General features: G+C 42.6%; 1 long non-coding RNA gene across 3 annotated transcripts in view; it reads left to right on the top strand.

The window, feature by feature from the left end:
* LOC141574274 (uncharacterized) overlaps positions 1-20,391 on the top strand; it is an 88,294-nt gene that overhangs the window by 38,971 nt on the left and 28,932 nt on the right. For 2 of the 3 annotated variants that reach the window (XR_012501188.1, XR_012501189.1), the window contains one exon: positions 19,213-19,398. This is a non-coding gene — a long non-coding RNA (uncharacterized LOC141574274). Of the gene's footprint in view, positions 1-14,386; positions 14,820-15,582; positions 15,717-19,212; positions 19,399-20,391 lie in introns of those variants that run through there. The other variant, XR_012501187.1, reaches the window with a different exon arrangement.

Here is a 20,391-nt window from a genome sequence, read left to right as displayed (position 1 = left end):
CACTGGTGTTTGATATCTGTTAAAATCTTTGCTTTGAGGAACCTGTTTGGTCCTCCTTATATTTGGTGACAAATGCACCCTTATTCAATTAGTTTAATTGTTTTGAAGAAGTGAGATGCGAATTGATTTAGGCGGCTGTTAAGGGATTCTTTTCATGGAGTATTTAAACTTGTCAAGTCAAAGTCTGCAGTATCTTGCTCGATTCCTGCTTTTACACAAACGTGCTCAGCACGCGGTTCCTGGCTGTCTCTGTGTGACGTGCGTGAAGGCGCTTCCTGACCTGCGGTCACTGGTGAGAAAGTGGCAGGATTGGGGGTGAGCAGCTGCAGGGGACACTGTTGGAGGAATCAGTCACCATTTGGTTATTTAATTTTTTCTTTTTTTGCATTCAACTTCCCCGTGCCATTTACTTTATTTTGCCTTCATAAATGGGCAGAAGTGGGTCTAAAATCCATGCCACTCTTTTGTTCACATTACGAGGCTGGTTTTTCTGAGTATCAGGACAACATGTACTTCTCCTAAGTAGCTGGCTTACATGGATCTGGTGGACACAGGGACTGTTAAAGGGACCGTAGCTTCCTCTCTGCTCCAGCCAGTGGGCATTCAGAGCCGGGTCTGTGGTTTGCCTCAGCAGCCGTGCAGGCCTCCCTGCACCGGCCTTTACTTTTAACCCATGTTGGCATTAAAGAGCTGACTCCGTGTTTGTTGCTGCTGACGTCCCCCACTGACAGCCGTGTCGTTAGTTTGCGGTAGTGAGTCTCCAACCCCCAGTCAGCCATGAAGGAAGATGCTTTGGCCAATCTAAGACCTTGGATTCTCACCCCCACCCTTGTTCATCTCACCCAGGGGAAGAGTTTGGCCACCACCATCATGCTGATCATGAGGTCTTGTTTCTCCTTTCATGCTCTAGTCCAAATGTGAACACTTCATCCTTCACTGACTTTGTCTCGCTTGAGACAGGCCAGATATTCTGAAAGAGTCCATCACATTCTCGGGGGGAACAGAACAGAAGTAAGTCTCGCAAGTAGAAGGAGTCTAGGCTGTCCGGGTTGGCAAATGCAGGCTGGGATCTGTGATTGTTGGGCTGTGCCCTGGACACAGGCCTTTCCCGTGGCTCCCGAGGGCCCAGGGGTCGGAGTGAGGACAGCCTTGCTTGGGCTCCTCCATCCTCATCTGCTCAGTGGCAAGTGTGTCTGCTAATAGGAGCTCCGCCAGACCTCGGCACCTTCAAAGCTCAGATCACGGGAGAACCTTGAGTCCCTTCTCCAGAGTCTCCTTTGTGAGAATCCAGTGCCTTCTATGGTGACCGGCGGCAGGAGATGCCTCCCACTCCAGGGAGCACCCTTCGGAGGACTGTGACTCAGTGCACCTTGCTGTGAACCTGTGGGGATCCGGCCGTGGTCCCTGCAGAACCAGACTTGCGATGGGCTTAGCAACGGAAATGACAGGACTAATATTCCAGGCCAGGGCTGGAGGGAGGGAACAGGGGAAATTGAATGTGACCTCAAACACATTGGTGAGTTCTGGGTCTGTTACTAAAATGGGGAACATGGGAGGTACCTGCCAGAAATTGAATTCCAGAGTAAATGGTGGACATGAGGCATTTTTAAGATGCCATTTTTCATCCAAGTTAGGACTTCAGAGAGGCATTCGGGTCTATGAGCCTAGGGCTGAGTTGAAGGAGCCGGACTAGAGATACACGTTGGGAGTCATCATTCTTAGCTGGTGTTCACAGCCGCGCATGTGAATTAGATCATCTTGAGAGCTGCAGACTGAGGCTGAGGGGGGGCAGGTCTGAGCCTGGGTTGGAGGAAAGCCCAGACCATGCAGCTTTGGTGTGTCAGTCAGCGGCGTTTAGGATTTTCAGGGCAATGTCATTTATCCTTACGGGGCCAGGGGGTGGGCAGGGCCAGCCAGGAAGAAATCTGAAGGGAAGGTTGTGGCCACGTGTGTGTCTTGGGAAGTTGCAGGGTCTGCAGGGTCCGGGAGGGTAGACTCCTCAGAAGCTGGAGTTGGAGTGGGGTGTGTGTTGAAGGTAGTCACACTAACATATCAGGGAGGGAAGGAGGCCTAGGGAGTCCCCGCTCTTCCTGACTCGCTTTCCAATGAACAGAAAGCAGACAGAGGATCTGAGGTGAGAAGGGATGGGCGCTGGGAGGGCAGCCAACCTGGAGAATGGTGCTTGAAAAATTCTGGAATAGTCTCCCTGCAAAATAGAAGTTAAAAAAATCCAGAATCTTAAGAATATTGATAGTGACTGGGGAGAAGGCAGTTGTTTTTCTGGCCTCCTAACGGTAAGGCATGTATCCAGGGATACACAGAATATTCGGGCAGTCTATTCCGGGCGTTTGGTACCGGGGAAACAGCACAAGTTTAAAGGGGGACAAGGGCAGCGGAGGGAAACTAGCCAGGCCTCGTGTCAGGTACCAGTCGGCCGCCCTACTTGCGTGTTGCATTCACATCCATGCCTCCCAGGTGGGCGGTGGCAGCCCCCTTTTGCGGATTGGCAAGCATTCTTAGAGGGGTTAAGTTATTGGTCCGTTTAGAGGGTAGTAAATACTGTAACAGGATTCAAGCAGGGTCTTGTCAGACTTCAAGGGCGTGTTTTCTCTACTAATTCCGGTACCTCCCTGGTGTACTTGAAATGGTGAAGTGGGTCAGTTTTGGGGCCTTTCAGAAAAAGTACGATTTAAGTGCCTCAGGACTGATTCACAAAGCTCAGGTTTCTTTGATTGTTCTGAAGCACCGCAGTGCTTTACCCCCCACAGAGGTAAGGTCTTACTCCTTTGACGATGAAGTGGTTGCAAATGATGTATAGGTGCAAAACCAGACTTAGCAGCTTCTGAAGGGAAACTCTCCAGTTCTCCCTTGATAGACTTTCTTCTACGGGATGTAGCTGTGCTGCAGCATAGGCCTGAGCTGTCCGTATGGATTGTGGGTTTGATATCGAAATTTAGCATAAAACAGTCAGATGAAGAAAATCAACGTTCACAATTTATTTTTGGGTTTCATTAGACAAGATATACTATCAGGTAATGGCCCATATAGCTAATGAAATTGAGTACAGAACATTGAATTTCTTACTTTTTATTTAGAGTTTTCTTACTGCATAAGTTTGCCTGCTTTGGAACATCAGCTCCTCCACAAGGGAACTTGTCAGTTTGTTGGTGTGATTGCATTTACACAGTGAATGTAATCTGGGCTTCCTCAGCCCAAACTCTCCAGTGCAGAATCACGGGCTGTAGCCATCTCTTAGTCACGCAAATACTTCTAAAATTATATGATGCCAGAAAAGAAAGAAGAGAGATGGAGAGACATTGCCTTTATCAAAATTCCTTTCAATTCTGACTGCAAACTGTTGTTGAGCAGCTCTGGTTTCCTTTGGATATGAATATATACATTTCTTTGCATGTAACCCGGGTTTTGGACTAGAACACCAAGCCCTTGCTTTCCGCAAGCCACAAAAATAGTAACCAAATTGCACTCGTGTGAAATATTTTATTCTTTTTCTGAGAAAGAATCCTTGAATTTGGGACTTCAGCTGTGATTTTTGCTTTTTGCTTCTCCCACCCCTCTTGTAATCTCTCACTCCTTCCCACGTGGCCCCCAATAGGTCGTGGTTCCAAAGGAGCAAGCAAACACCCAGTTGGTCACCATGCAGTGCTGCTACAGAGGGAGACCTGCCAAGACTTAAAGGATATCATCAGAGAGGACTTCCTGGAAGAAATGGGCTCTACATTCAGTTGTGAAGACAGAGTAAGGGTCAGCCAGTAGAAAGCATGAAGACTGTGGCTCATGTGGCAGAGCAGCCCGGGTAGAGGCCTGGAGGCTTGTGCAGTGGGGAATCGGGGAGAGTGCCATGTGTGGTCCAGGGTTGTGGGTGCCCCTGCTGGGGAGGACACTGGAGAGGGCCTGGGGTGGAGGGCTTTCGAAGAGCTTGGGTTTTACTAGAACTGATACAGGAGGCAGTGAAGGGTGTCAGCAGGATGTGACCCTCAGGAAAGGTACTTCTGGTTTTGCTTCTGATATTCTACAGTAAGAAAGGTCGGGACGGGCGAGAGCAGGTCTGGCTGTCCCTTTGAGACCCACCCCATCATTCATTTATTCATAACACACACACTTCTGAGTGTCTAGGGGAGAGAGTTTGGACCCACATTATTGAGCAAAATGCTCCTTGGGAGCTTAGCAGTGTCAGAAGTTGACTTAGCCTAGAATGTTCTAGGAACAGAGGAACAAATTGCGGAGGTTGGAGGGAGGGAAGGCTTCCTTGAGAAACAGTCAAAATGACCCGGGAGGCAAGTGGGAAGTAGGAGCAGGTCAGGGGGCCACTGAGGTCACTGGGGACCTGGGTACTGAGGTGAGGATGGGCGAGCAGGGTCGGGGGTGGGGCTAGAACTCTACCAGGGAGCCTCTGAAGGGTTTGAAGTGGGGTGATGTAATCAAATTTATGCTTTGGGAAGGCTGCCTTGGCTCCGCGCGTTTGTGTGTGTGTGTGTGTGTGTCTGTGTGTGTGTGTGTGTTTGTGTGTAGCGGGGAAGAGGGGGAGGGTGCCACCAACTGGGGAGTGATATTAGAAGACTATTCACAGGCTGGGAGGCCACAAGTGGGAGAGGGTCATCGGGGCTGCTTGGGGACGGCAGGGGCAGTGTGGATGCCGGATTTCCTTATAGGGAGGGCTTGTTAGCTGGGCCGCCCTTGCGGCGCCTTTTGGCTTGAAGAAAACAGATGGAGGCCGCCAGGTGGACTTTCCTCTTCTCTTCTTCCCTGCCTTGTGTGATGATGTTAGCTCAGCCAACATTTGGAAGAGAAGAGCTAAGTTCCAGGGTAGCCCAGGACTTTGTTGAGCTGGTTCGAGTGAGATCTGTTAGGATTTATGTTTGTGTTCAGATCTGCATGTTCACTTAGCTAGAAACGTCCTGTCTTTTGAATTTCCATAGGGGTTTTTACTCTTGATAAAGATTGCTTTCTTGGTGAGAGGAAATTTAATACAGCTGTTGTCTTTCTCAAAAAAATCATATCTTTTAAAAACTTTAATATTCAAACAATAGGAATATTTAAAAATGATAAAGTAAGGCTTTGGTGTAGTTTCTTTGGTTTCCTAGTTAATGTGGACTTAGTACCTTTGCATTACTTAATAGCACATCCTTGTCAGTATTTAAAGGGCTGTTAGTGAGCGCCCCAGGCCCCACCTCTAAAAACATCATTAAAGTTTGCTCTGAAATAGTGAGGTCATAAAGGTTTTTTTTGCAGAAGCCAAACACTTGGTTTATAATATGAAGCATTGCTCCATTTATAAAATAATAATAGGTTCAAAATTAAGAAAGTGGAAGATAATTGAGTTTTTTAAAAGCTGAAACATAATCTTTCTTGTGCTAATTTTCAACTCGAAGTTTCGAAAATAAAAATCCTACTGTAATATCATCTACGTGGAATACATATATGCTTTCCCGTTTGAAAAATAAGTCCGCAGTGGTTTTTGAAGTCAGGAGCATTCCAGCTCAGATACTGGCATTGATGGTTGCTGGTTTTCAATGGCAGAGCCTAAATTTGCCTTCTTAGCTTTTTTTTTTTTTTTTTTTTTTTGTAGTGAGAGGGTTGAGTAGTGCTTTACCAGCATGATTTTGGGGCAATTTGGGGGCAGATGTTGTGCACCAGCAGTGAGATATTTCCGTGCATTTTACTTTCTGGACATCACCAAGGCACATGTGCGGTTTGTGCCTGCAGGCTGGGATGCTGCAGTACTCCCTGGTCCATCACAGTTTTGTCGTGGATCTGCTCCGGTCAGTGAATTATTTTCTGTGGATTCAAGGTAAGTTGGTCTGATGCACATGATCAGATGTGTAGTTAAAGTGCTATTACATGAAATAAGAGAAGCATAGAAACATGAGGGAGGAGAATGGGCTGAGCTGATTTCGGTGGGGAGTCTTCTTAGGTGACTCCCTCCCCGTGATTCCTGCCAATATCCTCCCCAGCCCTGCACGGTAGTCCTGCCGAAGCAAGCATGCACTTTGCTCAGAAACGGACTGAATTTCCTTGTGCCTCTGTTTGTTGGCTTTTTTTTTTTAAAGCACATCTTGCCCTTTGCTTAAATGCCATCCCTGCTAGTCACCTCTTACACTCATTCTTCTGGATGTCGTCCATACATAGCTGCTGAATGGATGAACTGAATGTAGTATCTCCGTGTAGTGGAACATTATTTATACGTAAGGGTGAATAAAAAGGAAAAAAAAATAACGGGGAAGATGAAAAAGGCCACCTGTTCTGGGAAGTCCACCCTGACTGCTCAACCCACCCTTTTCCCTTTGAATCACCACCCCTTATGCTCCACTCTACTCTTTTTGATAGTACTTACCACCTTTTAATAAACTAACGTTTTCAAAAAAAAAAGAGAGAGATGCTGATACCACTTCAACATGGAAAAGCCTTGATAATAGCACGTTAAGTGAAAGGAACCAGACATAAACGGCCACATATTGTTGAATTCATTAATCTGAAATGCGCAGAATAGGCAAATGCAGAGGGAGAGAGCAGGTGATGGTTGCAAGGGGCTGGGTGGAGGGGAATTAGGGAATGACTGATAGTGACAGGGGGTTTCATCTGGGATGATGGAGTGTTCTGGAAATAGATGGTGGTGAGGGCTGCACAACCGTGAGTGTGCAGAAGACTGCTGAGCGCTGTCTCTGGGAGTGCCTGTGGTTGGGGCGGCTTTTTGTTCTCACCCTGCAATGTGAACTGTCATCTTGTGCTGAGGCGGTTCTACTCCTGTGAGTGGTGAGGCTCAGAGACTTTGCAGAGTCATGTTTTTTTCTCCCCCTTGCTGAGTGTAGGCAAAAATTGTTTAAGCCTGAGAAAGTGCTCCATCTGCAGAAATGTCTTTCAGTTTTGCATGGTGTAAAAATCTTCAGAGCTTTTTAATCGTTGACGACAGTCTGAGAGGGGAAACAGCCCGTGAATCCTGGGTGCGACCTGGAAGAGCCGCTCTTCCCTCCCTGACAGGGGTGGGGATTTCACCGCCGTTCAGGCAGTGAAGGGCCCAGACCCGTGAGTAGAGTTGACAATCGTGAATATTTACGTGTATTCGCTGCTTCATCTTGGATATTAACTTCAAGCTGAGTCAGTTTGTGGCGGCAGCCTCATCCTACATCAGGAATCTATATTATGTGCTCTTTGAGGTGGAGACCAGACAGACTTTATTATTTAACAGTCTCCCTTGAATTGATATCTCAGATTCCTTTGTAAAAAGTAAAACAGCAGAAATACACACGTCCTTTAATGCCAGTGTGACCTGGATCGGGTTTAGTCTCTGTGCCTTAGTGGCCTTAACTGCGGGTGGGGAAGATGATAACAGTGCTTCCCTCAGAGGGCCTGGTGAGGGGGGAGTGAGAAGCACAAATTGAGGACTTACACGAGATGCTCATGGATGTCCTAAGTTAGTGCTCTCAGCCTGGTGAGGCCTCAGGAGCAGAGATGTCAGAACAGAGCATTCCTAGACAGAGCTCGATCCGTCTTGGCAGCTGTTATGATCACTATCACCACTGTGGGTTATCAGGTAGTTTTAAGACTTGGTAATATGAATTCTTTAATAATGTTAAAAGACTAGACATCTCAGATCCAGTTTACATAATTTTCAAGATTTCCTCTGAGAAATGGATGTTTTATTCCCCATCAGAAGTCTGAGTTGAGTCTCTAATAAAATTCTGTATTCCTCCATCTGTTTGCTTTAATTCTCCATTTCTTAAAAAAAGTTTTTAAATGGAGTTACTGGGGACTGAACTGAGGGCCGCATACATGCTAAGCACATACTCTCCCAAATGAGGTATAATCTCCCCCAGAATTCTTTTTAAACTTTACTTTCTTAGTATTCAGAAGTTAGAGGCCTCTAATACTTTTTCTGGAGACTTGTCCATGAACCTGTAAATTTATTATTAATGGACAAATCTTGGTTTATTAAAAAAATGAATAGAATATTCTGCAATCCATCCAAAAGAAAATGCTCATTGATTTAAATGTTTCTCCTTTATATTGATTTCTACTTTCTGGTCTAGCTTAATTTATTAACACCCATCCTCATCATCATAATGACCAAACTCGCTCTGAATGGACACCTGCCTAAGGCTAAAATGCTTTCCTCATGTTTCACTTCATAGCAGGTGTTTGAGGGTAGGTATCAGTGTCTCCTTTTTTGCAGCTGAGGGATTGAGAGATGGAGCACCTTGTCCCAAATTACACACAGCTGGCAGTGGCTTGCTCAGTGCTGGAACCCTGGCTGCACAGAATGCACTTTTAATTGCTCCTCTAATCAGCCTCCCGTTGAGTGGATTCCCGAACTCCTGTGACTCCATAAATGGCCAATTTTAGTGATCTCAGCCTAATGAGGACTTCAAAGGAGAGACACCAGTGAGAATGTGAGACAGAGTGGCATAAATTAATATTGTACATTTTTACAAAAGTTTTATTCTCATGTAATGACTTAAAAAGTTATTTTTTTTTAATTTAATGCTCTGTGAGCACTAAAAACAAAACATTAAAAATGATTATAGTGCAAAAGAGAAGTGGGCTTTGAAAGTCCAACCATTGCTAGTGATGTTACTTGCTTTTCTCTAGTGGCCCTTATTGACAGAAATACTTAGAAAGACTGAATTGTTTTTATGTAGCCTTAGTATGGAAGAAAAGATTGTCAGTGAATATTGTAAGTAAAATCATTACTCTTTCTTTCCTGATGATGAATAGGTAAGTTGTTTTTATGGCTTAAGTACATTTCCTCATTTGTGAAATTTGAGTAATATCGTTTTCCTTGTCTGTGAGAGTTAGACGCCTTGTATACAAAGCACCCAAAAGGTGCTTAATAAAAATGTGCTGTCACAATGACAGGTATTTTAGAAGGATCAACTCTGAATACTAAAGGGGGTGGCTTATTTCTGATGCATATTCAATATGTATATATATGATATATATGAATATGGCTTAAAGTAACAAGGATTCATTTATTTTTTTTAGTGCACTATGAAGTTTTAATGAAATCTGTATCATTCTATTGAGACAGGGATTAGTTAAATTGCCTTAAGCAGACGACCTTGAAGATTATTTACACAGAATGTGTATTGTTACAACTGAGAATTCATGTTACCGTGTAACATCCACTCAGACAATTAAATTCGTGGATTCTGACCAGATCCATTAAGTTTAAAAAAATCCACATTTATCATTTTCAGGGAATAATCTTCTCTCTTTTGTGATTAAAGGAAATTTTGATTTTTTTTCTTGCACTTTTAACAGGTTTAAAATATCAAAACATTGATTTGACATGTAACTTTTTTAATAGAATAAATCTCATGCTGTTTTAATATGTAAATATATGTTTTTGTATTTCAACAAACTTTTACGATTTCCTGGCTCTTTGAGAAGTATTTTGCAAGATACTTAGATTACCTACTTTTGGAAAAATACAGACGTTACTTTTATGAATATAGGCCTAGTAAAGATCTGTTGGTTTTTGCTACAGTGCAAGACATGAGGCCTAGGAGAGCTTTGCTGCCGATTGCCAGGAGGACATATCCCAGGTCTCAGTCTCCCCTCCTGTAAACTGAAGAGGCTGGACTGGTTTCTTTCCTCCTCTAAGATGAGTTTCCATAAGCCTATGTCTTTTGTTTATATTCAGGAGTATTAGCAATATCAGATTAAATATTGAATACCCCTCCCTTACCCTGAAACAAAGTGCAGTATGTGCTACAGGAGCTTTTAGTTATCTGATTCTCGTTTCTGATCCTACAGGCAATTTTGTGTTGCATGTTTCCCGGCAACCTGGAAGGTCTTTTTAGCCATAGGTGGCGCTGTTGCCCTTTCTTACCTTCTTAATTTTCCTATTTGTTAAAGAAAGCTTAAACAACGTTCTTTTATTTTGATTTCTTTGCTTAATGCTTCAGAATAGCACAGTATACATTATGTCTGTCTACCTGTAAAAATTGTTCTGCTTATAACTTAGTTTTATTCTGTCATCTCGCTGTGAACATCTCAGACTTGCTGTGCAAACAATGGCAAAATCGGACTTTTCTTCCAGTGCTAGAAACCAGTGAGACGGGAATTTATAAAACAGCTAGAAGCGGCCTCTGGAGCACCTTAAAGCTGAAAAGTGTACTGGGTTCCCTGAGTATTGACCCCGCCGCTGTGTGTTAATTAGTGGTAGGAGATTTGGTACATATAGGAAGGGGTGTAGTTTTTTGACTTGGGTTTGCGTGCACACGCTGCCACTGAGCCACGTGAGCCTAAGTCAGTTCGTTCTGAGATTTCCCTCGTCTGTGAGATGGGGATGCTCATATCTGCTTTGTAGAATTGTGAGAATTAGAAATTATGTAAAGTGTTTACCACAGTGGGTATGTCAAGAGGGCTCATAAACTTTAGCTACTGTTTTGTGAGAAGCCATCATTTGATAGTCTTTGGTAATTACAAACAAACAGGAAAATAAGGAAAGCTGGTTTTATGATGAAAGATATTTGAGGAGGTTCGATTGTTCCTATACTCATAATTTAGCATCAGCAAAGTCAGAACTGTTACACAGTCGCCCTGAACCAACGTTAAGCCACAGAATTTTTTGTTACTTCAAATATGTTGGGGCTTAATGGGATCCAATATTTATACACATGTTGTCTCCAGCAGCCAACTGAGAGATGACAGAAAAGAGTAAGCAGGCGATATATGTCTTCATTTTTACTGATGAAGCCACGTTCTCCATGAACTTCAGGGCTGTGGGAAAATGCGTGTCATTATACTGTGTCCCAGAAGTAGAGACTCACCCTGTCCCAGGTAACTCTGGGCCACAGCGAGCCTTCCCTTGAGAGGACCTGCCCCATCATGCACAGGGCTGTCCTGCCATGGAGCTGAGCATCCCGGGTGCTTCCCAAGTGTGGCCAGCACTGGAAGGAAAGGAACGTTTTCACATACCCTGCTTGTCTCTCCGGACTCACACCTCACTCTGTTAGTGTGATAAAGGCTAGCTGTGGGCCATGGGTCTGTGGTGTGTAGAAGCACTCTCCGTGGCCAAGAGGAGTGGGGAGGAGGCATCCCCTCCTCAGTTTAAACAGGTGGTGGTATGGAACAGAAGGGTGCTCCCGAAGAGTTTATAAAAGGAGAAATAAGGATTTTCTTTGGGACTTAGTCTAGCCAGGAAACACAGAAGATGATTAGAAAGAGACTTGTAAATCACTTTAATATTAAGTTGACATTTGTTGAGCACCAATAATGTGCTACATTCTTTTCTGAGAATTTTACAGAAATGAATCATTCAATCTTCTCAACAATCGAGTAAGGAATGTTTGATTTTTATCCCAGTTTTACAGTGTGGAATCTGAGGCACACAGAGGGTAAGTTGGCCAAGGTCACAGAGCTAGTAAGTGGCAGAGCTGGTATTTAAACCCTGGCTGTCTGGTTTTGAGGCTCCCAGGGATGGGCTTTGGGTGTTTAGAGGTATCTGCATCCCTGGATCTCTGTACCACTGTGCATCAGTTTGCCCAATAAGGACAGGGAAAGGAGAGTTACACAGGTGCTCACAGTCGTGTCTCAGCCACTGTCCACGAAGAGTGCACCGTGATTAGCGTTAATTGTTTTCCAGGCAGTAGATCTGTTGGTATAACAAAAATTTAGTCCATTGAGTTAATCTAGAAACCCTTCCTGCTCTGCTTCTTTCCATGGTTGCCATGTTACTGCCTGCCCGGGATTAGGCCGTGGAGGAGAAATTGTACTCATGGTTGAACTATGATATTTCAGTCTGGTTCATAGTTTCACATATTCTGTTACATTAATAAGTTAAGTTTCTGGTTTTCTTGCATCAGTGTCTCGTGAGTTTGGTTAATGAGAAACCAGGCCATGGGAGCCCAGGTGTGCTGATGGTATAATTTCTGAGCACTTTGTGGAACTTCTACACGTGCAGTCCTGACTGGAGGATGTCCGCCTTCCTCACTGATTTCTCCCAAGAGCAGGGCCCTCTCCCATCCCCGGATGTGAGGCTGGGAGCTCTCTGAGTAGGCCAGTCAGCGGCCAAGTCCACCAATCAGAAAATGATGAAGTACCCGGAAGTGGGTTTAATAAAAGAAAAGTGCTTCCAGGTAGTCCGATGTGCTGTTCGAGTCCATTTGGTGAAAAGCTGTTCACTGTCTGTGGTTGAGCTGATTCTTTGCTGTTGAAAAGTCTGGATTAGATGAAGGGATTTTAAAAAGGAGAAAGGAGTGATTTCAGGTGGTACGTCCACACCGGTGAGAAGTGATGGATGACCGCCTGTGTGAGGCATAGACAGAGTCTTACAAACTTCATAAAACAGCTTTAAAAGCTCTGCCATCTGAGTGCACTTCATAAGGGGTCCAGATCATCACTGGTCATGCTGTGAGGGCAAATAACTGATGATGGCATAAAGGACACGGAGGCATCAAAAAGGTCTCAGTCATGTTCCCTGTTTAAAGAATGTGACACAGTGTAATATATTTGAGCTGGTTTTTCACTGAACAATTTTCCGTGTTTTCTGGGACTCCCAGCTCCCGAAGTTTCCACGCAGCTGCATGTCCCCTCACTGCAGCTCTGTCAGCACTTGTCCTGGGCTGACGTGGTGTCACGGGGAGCAGGACGGCCAGCGTCCCCGGCTCCTCCGAGCTCCGTCTCCTCATCCGCAGTGCTGGGATTCTCATCCGTGTCTACTTAGAAGGGTTGCTGAGAACCACACGTGATGGTTGTCAGGGGTGATTTGTGGTTGTCCCTATGTTTGACATATAGTCAGTATTTGATAGAAACACATGTTTTTTTTATAGTTCTGGCTTCTACATTGCAGTGGTTTTTAGTCTGCTTTTTTTATAACTTTTTTCTTATTTTTAAATAAGCACTTTTTGGGGGGGGGATTACTGGGGATTGAAGCCAGCACATTGTGCATGGTAAGCAAGTGCTCTACACCTGAGTAATACCCACCCTCCTTGTCTTCACTTAAAAATAAATATTGCAATACACAAAATAGCTCTTAAACACCATCATGGGACCTATTTTCTGTATAGACAATTGAATACATATGCTATTTCAATAAGAATAAATGTTGGGACATACATTTCTGAAACTGTTTACTTGTTTAAAAACGATAATAGCTAGTCATAAACACGAGTCTTGGATCCAGTACTTCTTAGGGTCTGCTTTGACATCATGGGAAATTACATTCTACAGAGAAGGCAAATTGGGTCTCGTTGATATTTGGATGATTTAGCAGATGATCAAGTCTTTCAAAACTTGACAGTTTTGTATTTTAAACTAACTGCAAAGTTATCTTCTAGAAGTTGGAATTCCTAAGCTTGTGAAGTGCTCAGTAATTCAGTGTGTATGTGTTTGTGTCTGTGTGAACGTGTTTGTGTGTGATTTCAGGAAGGTAGAAATAAGTTCCATGTAGCCCTCTGATACCTTCCTCCTCCAGTTCAAGATGTAGGCATATATTTACACAAATAAATTGATATTCTTTTGTTATTTGGCATATTGGAAATAAGAGGTTGTCATACTTGTTTCAGAAGGGTTGGGGAGCATGAGCTTAGAAAACGGGAGGAGAAAGAGGCCGGGAGGCACTTCACACTGTGCAGAATTTGAGGAACAGTAGCTTTCTTTTTTCTTCTAAAGGAAACTGGCGCTGAATTGTAACATACTATTACTCAGAATTGCTTTTCTGATCAGATACAAGTGCCTCAGAGTTTTCAAGGCAACATGAATGATGAAATCCGTTTTAGGAGTTATCTTTAAAGTAGTGTTAATTTTCAAGTAAAAGGCTATAGCCTGTTCTTTCTTCGAAGGTTAAAAGACGTTCTCATTGATCCAAGTGCATGATCAATGTGCTTAGTTTCTTTGGGGTTTTTTTCTTTTTTTTTAAGTGCTTGTTTCATTGTGGTGTGAATGAATGTTTAAAATTTCTGAATTTTGTTCTTTAGAACATGCTGATTTATCAGAACTGTTAAAAACCTGATTGATCTTTCGTCTTTGTTTGGAGGGGCACCCTTTTGATTTCTGTTGTCTGTTAAAGAGGGAAATTCTTCCTCTAGCCTGCAGATCATTAAGCGAATGGTTTGTAGTGTGCCTTTAAAATTCTTTGAATGCTTTGAGCATGCTTGTCTAGTGAATTTTGAATTGACTCATAGTAATGACTTTGCTTTGATTCTGTGGCTTTTGCTCCTCTCCGCAAGAATTTGAATTCTCTGTTGCATTTTGTATACGTGTTTTTAACAGGGGAAGAAATTTTACATTTTTTACAAAGGTGGGTTTTCCTATCCCCTCTGAATGCCTTCTATAATTGATACAACAAAAATCTGTTATTGTAGTGCTTAATTATTTCATAAACTAATTTTTGGCTTGATCAGAAGCAATGAGAAAGAGTGATAATAAAAAATATGAAAACCTTCCTTCCTTTGAAGAATAGAAATGAGGTGGTCAGGCTCACGCATGCTTTGTGCTTGACACACTTACTTTCATGTCATTGTGTATCATGATTCGGAGATGGAGTTGCTTCAGGTTTTATAGATTTTTGTTTGAAGATTTTTGTTGAATTCTTTCTCCAGGCTGATGTTTCCTGTTGGGTTTGTGGAAAGCGTAGAAGGAAAACAAATTCTTTGTTTTATTTTCAGGAGGCCTGAGTTGCTGATGAGAAAAGAGTTGAGTGTGGGCTGAGGAACAGAGTGACACTCCCTCTCGTCCCGGCTCAAACTGATGAACAATGGAATCAATTAAGTGTATCAGTATTTGACCAATAGAATTCAGCGAGCTCAAACTGGCAAGTTATGCCCAATGGAAAGTACTGAATTCACCTGCAGAATTAGGTGCTTTGCCAATTAGAAGCAGCTTAGAGCAATCAGAAAAATTAGTTCATATGATGAGATATAAAAGAATGTAATATCTTCTATTTCTGAAACTTTTCTTTGTTAAGTTGTGTAGAGCTAAAATTGAGTTTCAAGCGCCAGGAGTTAAGAGTCTGGGTGGTTCTGTGGGATCGTTAGTCAGGGATTTGTCTAGATCCTACTAGAGTGTCTGAAGGTGGCAGGAAAAGACCCAGGGCTAGGATTTGTTATCCTAGGGTGTCCTCCATAATGGTTCCATAATGGTTACATGTGGGAGCCCAAGATTAGGTTAACAAATTGTAACAGACCCCAGCCTCCTGTCAATGTTCAGAAGAAAAATGTGTGCTTAGTAACTGCTTTGCAAGCAGGAGCTTGTGCATCCTCACTCCTGTCTCCTTGCCTTAAAAAGCAGAGACAATGCTTTGCTTGCATAATTGATGCTTTAGATAGCACTCTGCTCATTTCAAAGCAAGGACCCAGGCCCTCAGCTATAAAAGCTGGGCTTGTGTGCTTTTAGATATTCTATTATCCCCAAAACAAGGACCTGGCTGGTCTCGTGGTCTGCTTTGTAATTCACATATCTAAAGAATGTATCTTATTCCCCTCACCCCATGACTTCCCTAAAGATACACTAAGCCTTTGTACTCTTTGTGGATTCTACAATCTCTGTCTCCTCCCGTCTTTCCTCAAGATCCTACTTACTATCACACAACTGTTAATGACTTTTTCCTTTCGTTATACACAGTAAATATAGGAGCATTTGAGAGGCTCGTGGAGTTGGCTCCCTACTCCTTCTCTTTTTCTGGACTTTTCCCACAGAGACTTGAATAATCATTCCGTGTCGGTACGACTTCTGCCAGCCATAACCCACAGTTCCAGGTGAGAATGATGCAGGCTTTATCTCTCCTACCGAAGGGAGAGAGAGAAGAGAATTGAGATCTGCTCCCTTTTGGTCCCTTCCTTCCCCAGGGCCCCTCCAGTTCACCTGCAGCCTTCTGGCCTCTGCTGTCAGGGCCTCTGTCCCAGGACTGAATGCAGCCATTTTTTCCCTTGCCAAAATTTCCTGTGCCTTTCAGAAGTTGGTCTCTTCTCTGCAATTCAACCCTGGCAGATGTGATGTTGGTCAGCGTGCTGGTGGGCAGTCACCTGGGGACTCCCAGGAGCCATGCTGATTCTCCTGAGTCTCTCATTCGGGGTTACAGAACTGTCGAGCACCGGAGGAAGCCCATTCACGTGAGGGCAGCGCAGCATTGCATCACTTTCATTTAATTTTGAAATTTCAGTGGAGAAATTATTTGTAGCAAACTGTTCCAGTTTTTTGGCTGACTGCTTTCCTCACCACCATTTCCTTGTTGGATGTGGTGCTTGTTTTAAGAACCAGGTTTCTTCTCTGGTTATTTCTAGCAGGTGGGCTTGCCGAATCCTTGATCTGCGTTTGAAGCAGAATGCTTCATCTTGATGTCAAACTGATTTTCTTCATTCTGAATATTTCGCATACACTCAGCAACTGTTTCAAGTGAACTGCTCTTGTCCAATTTCGGTTAACTCACATTTGCTGATCTCCTGCTTTCATGCTGAGGGCAGTTTCTTCTTCCTGTAATAAAAGTTAGCAATTTGCATCTACTGTGGGAAGGTACTGGCCCGAGGTGCTTTTGTTCTTAACAGTTTTAATACAATTCACCCATTAATATTTACACCGGTTTTTACTCTATGCCAAGAATTGTGCATCCCAGTCAATCTTAGAATATTTTCATCCTCCTAACAGGAAACCCCATATGCATAAGCACTCATTCCCATCTTCCCCATCGTCCCCCAGCCCCAGGGAGCCACTCTTCTCTCTCTGTGGATTTGCCTGTGCTGGACATTTCATGTAAATCGAGTCAATTCATGTAAATGGAACCGTCTATTGTGACTGACTTCTTTCACACTGAGTAACGTTTTCAATGTTTGTCCATGTTGTTGCCTGGGTCAGTACTCCATGCTTTGCTATTGCTGAATAATATTCCACTGTATGGCTGGGCCCCTCTGTTTACCCATTCATCAGGTGATAGGCATTTTGGTTGTTTCTTCCTTTTGGCTGTGATGAATAATATCACCGTGAACATTCCTGTAGGAGTTTTTATGTGGACATTTGTTTTCAGTTCTCTTACGTGTGTGCCCACAGAGCAGAATTGCTGGGTCATTCAGAAACCAACAGTTCAACTCTCTGAGGTCCTGCCAGGCTGTTTTCCAAAGTAGCCACGCAGCATTACATCTCACCAGCAAGGGCTGCTATCTCTGATTCCTGTGTGTCCTCATTAGTTCTTGTTATTTTTTTTTAATTATAACCTAATGTAGTGAGTGTGAAGCGGTTTCTCCTAGTAGTTTTGACATGATTTCTCTTACAGCTAATGATTTTGAACATCATTTCATTGTGCTTATTGGCCATTTGTATATTTTCCTTGAAAAATACCGTTTCGGATCCTTTATTCATTTTTTAATTTAGTTGTCTTTTTTGTTGAATTGTAGGAGCTCTTTTTTATTTGGAGATACAAATTCCTAATCAGATAAATTATTTGAAAATATTTTCTCCTGAGTGTTGTTTTTTTCACTTTCTGGATGGTGTCCTTTGAAGCAAAGTTTTAAATTTGATGAACTCAAATTTATCTCTGTTTTCTTTTTTCCTTGTGCTTTTGGGGCAATATTTAAAATCTGAGGTATTTTATTTAAAATTTACATATAAAATATCTTAATTTTTAGGACCGTCCTAGGAGACGGGTGCTGTTGTTATCCCCAGTCTATGGATAGGAGGCTGAGATGCAGAAAATTTCACTGACTTATGAGTGTCAAAGCTACCCAGTGCTGTGGGAGTTCAGAGCCTCATGATTGTCCCCAAGCATCTGTGCTCTTCACCACCATGCTCCACTACTGCCTGGAATCGTTAATGAAAAAGTCTTTCCTGTTTTGGTTTCTTGTTTGTTTGTTTTCTCATTGGGAACCTCATCTCCTCATTTTCCTTTCGGATATCAGTGTAGGTTTATTTTAGGTCTCATGTAGGCAGAAGAATTGCTATCAGTTAACTTCTTTATTACACACTCTCTGGTGATGATTGTTGCTATTTGACCTAATCAAGTCATGTTTAAGTCTTTCCTGCTCATGACACTGAAAAGAGTCATGACTTACAGAATGCTCAGAGAAGAAAATAATTGATTGATTTTATTTTGCTACCCAATCAAACCAATCAAATAAAAACCCCGGTGTTGACGCAGACGGTAAGCCCTCCAGAATAGGGTCACTGTCTTCCTTGTGTTTCGTTTGTTTGGTCACAGTGTCTGGATAGTGACTTGCTGTCCAGCAGTTTTGTGAGGATACGGTGTTCGTGAATCATTGTAAGGACAGAATTTTGACAACATACTGTATTGGTCATTTCACGAGGGAAAAGATAATATAGAAATACTGCTCAGATCTATTTTAAAATTAAGTTTGGAATGTTGAGAAGAGTTCAAGAAACCATACAAAGTTCTTTTTCACTTATTTTAGATCTATCTTAGGCATATTATGATTACATAGCAGAGTAACTTATCAACTAGATTTGACAAGAGGGGTGTATTATTGATTATTTGTATTAGTTGAAATATTCTACCTGGGAAAAAGTAATCAGTGCCCATAAATGAACAAATATGTTTGTATTTCTATGTAACATGGGAGCAGACTTCATATGTTTCTATATAATATATATGACTGTGTGTTTTAATGTGTCTGTCAGTGTATTTATAGTTTTTCAGCAACGTTCTAACTTTAGAATTCTTCTAAGAAAGTCACCCCCAATTCTAGCGCAGTTTGTACTGTGTATCCTGTCTTATGCATGGGATTCCACTGTCTCCTCAGTGAGGAATTTCCTCCCCTACTGAGGTAGTAGCAGAGTTAAAGGAACTGTGATTTCTAGGCCTTTGCTCTCCATGTGTTGGCATTTGGCTGTCAATCGCGATTTTCCATTTCTTGAGTTTTCATTGTTCAATTAGAATTTTTGAAAATAAGTGTTAATATGTTGTATTTGTCTCCCTAGAAACTTGATGTGTTTGTGCTTTTCAGTTTTCAATTTCTTAAAAATGTAAATGCACTCTTGTTTTTAAGTAGTCCTTTTTCACTAGATATTTGTTTACCTCTTTATAGTTAAAATACATTTTATCCAATGAATGAATCGGTGTGCATGTTTTAAAGATACCTTACTTTTTATTTTCCTTATTATAACAATTATATTCACTCTAGAGAATTTAGAAAATAAGGATAAACACAGTAATAACTTAAAAATGGCCTCTAATCTCACCTAGAAATACAGTTGTAAAATTTCAAATTGAGAATTACAAGTCCTCTCATGTTGTTCTTCTTTTTCAAGATCGTTTTGGTTACTGAGACCCTCGAATTCCCATATGAATTATAACAGCAGCTAATCAGTTTTTGCAGAGGAGCCCGCTGGGATTGTGATCGAGACCACGTAGAATATACGGATCACTCTGGGGAGCACTGCCATTCCAAGAGCACTGTCTTCTGATCCAGGAATGTACGTGGCGTGTCTGTCCAGGTATTTAGGTCTTCTTTAATTTTTTTTCAGCAATGCTTTGAGTTTACAGAATATTATTTTACTTTTTTTCTTTGCCTTTATACTGAGGACAAGTGTGCAAGGTACCGGGATCAGAAGTGTATTTTAGCCCCTCCCGTTGCTGGCAACATGGTCGCTGCGCTCTTGCTTTGCCTTGTGTACAACCTTGCACAAAATAGGACCTCAGTAACTCTCTTTTGAATGAATGATTATATGATTGTAGGATGATGCTTGAGAGTCCTTGTGATTTTTTCCTCCAGCCTTTCCCCAATTCTTAACTATGCCCTTTCTCTTCCTAAACTCCAGCCTGGGTTTCAGCCTGCCTGTGGCATTGATTTTCCCTATCTGTAGACTCTTCCTTTCACTGGTTCACGATAATGTTACATGTGGGCTTTGGAAACTTTTCAAGAAAGAACAAATCTATTGCATGCTAGTATTTTTACAGTGTGGTATTTTTTATCGATTGAAATTAAATCAGGCTGACCCCCTGAGCCCTCCCGTGAGCTCTTTTCACTTTCCTACATCTGATAATGCTCTGGTTGCTGCATGTGCCCTTCCCCCAGCCTTGGTTTTTGGGTTGAGTAAGTCATCATCAGTGGAGCCATCTCTTTAAAAGATGAAGAGAACATTGGCTCCTTCTCCCTGGTTGGGGACTTGGATGAGATGAGATACCAGATAAAGAATGGAGCTCCACCTCATTCTGACCCCCGCTCTTTCCGTTCTGTTCTCCAGAGGAAAAGAGTACAATTCAACAGTATAAAGATTGATTGTGAGCTAATGAGATAGACAAGACAATCAATTATTTATTAAATATCCTTTCATGCCAGAAACAAATGTATTATACACACAAAAATCACACAAAGCATGATAATATCGTGCTTACAGACGTGTGTCCGAGTTCGAGTCCTGCTCTGGAGTGACCAGTCCTGTGAGATGGAGAACTGGTAGGTTGGCTTAGGCTCTCCAGGACTGGTT

This window comes from Camelus bactrianus, chromosome 20, assembly GCF_048773025.1.
Source record: "Camelus bactrianus isolate YW-2024 breed Bactrian camel chromosome 20, ASM4877302v1, whole genome shotgun sequence".
Taxonomy (NCBI): Eukaryota; Metazoa; Chordata; class Mammalia; order Artiodactyla; family Camelidae; genus Camelus; species Camelus bactrianus.
This window is presented reverse-complemented; position numbering and strand designations above follow the sequence as displayed.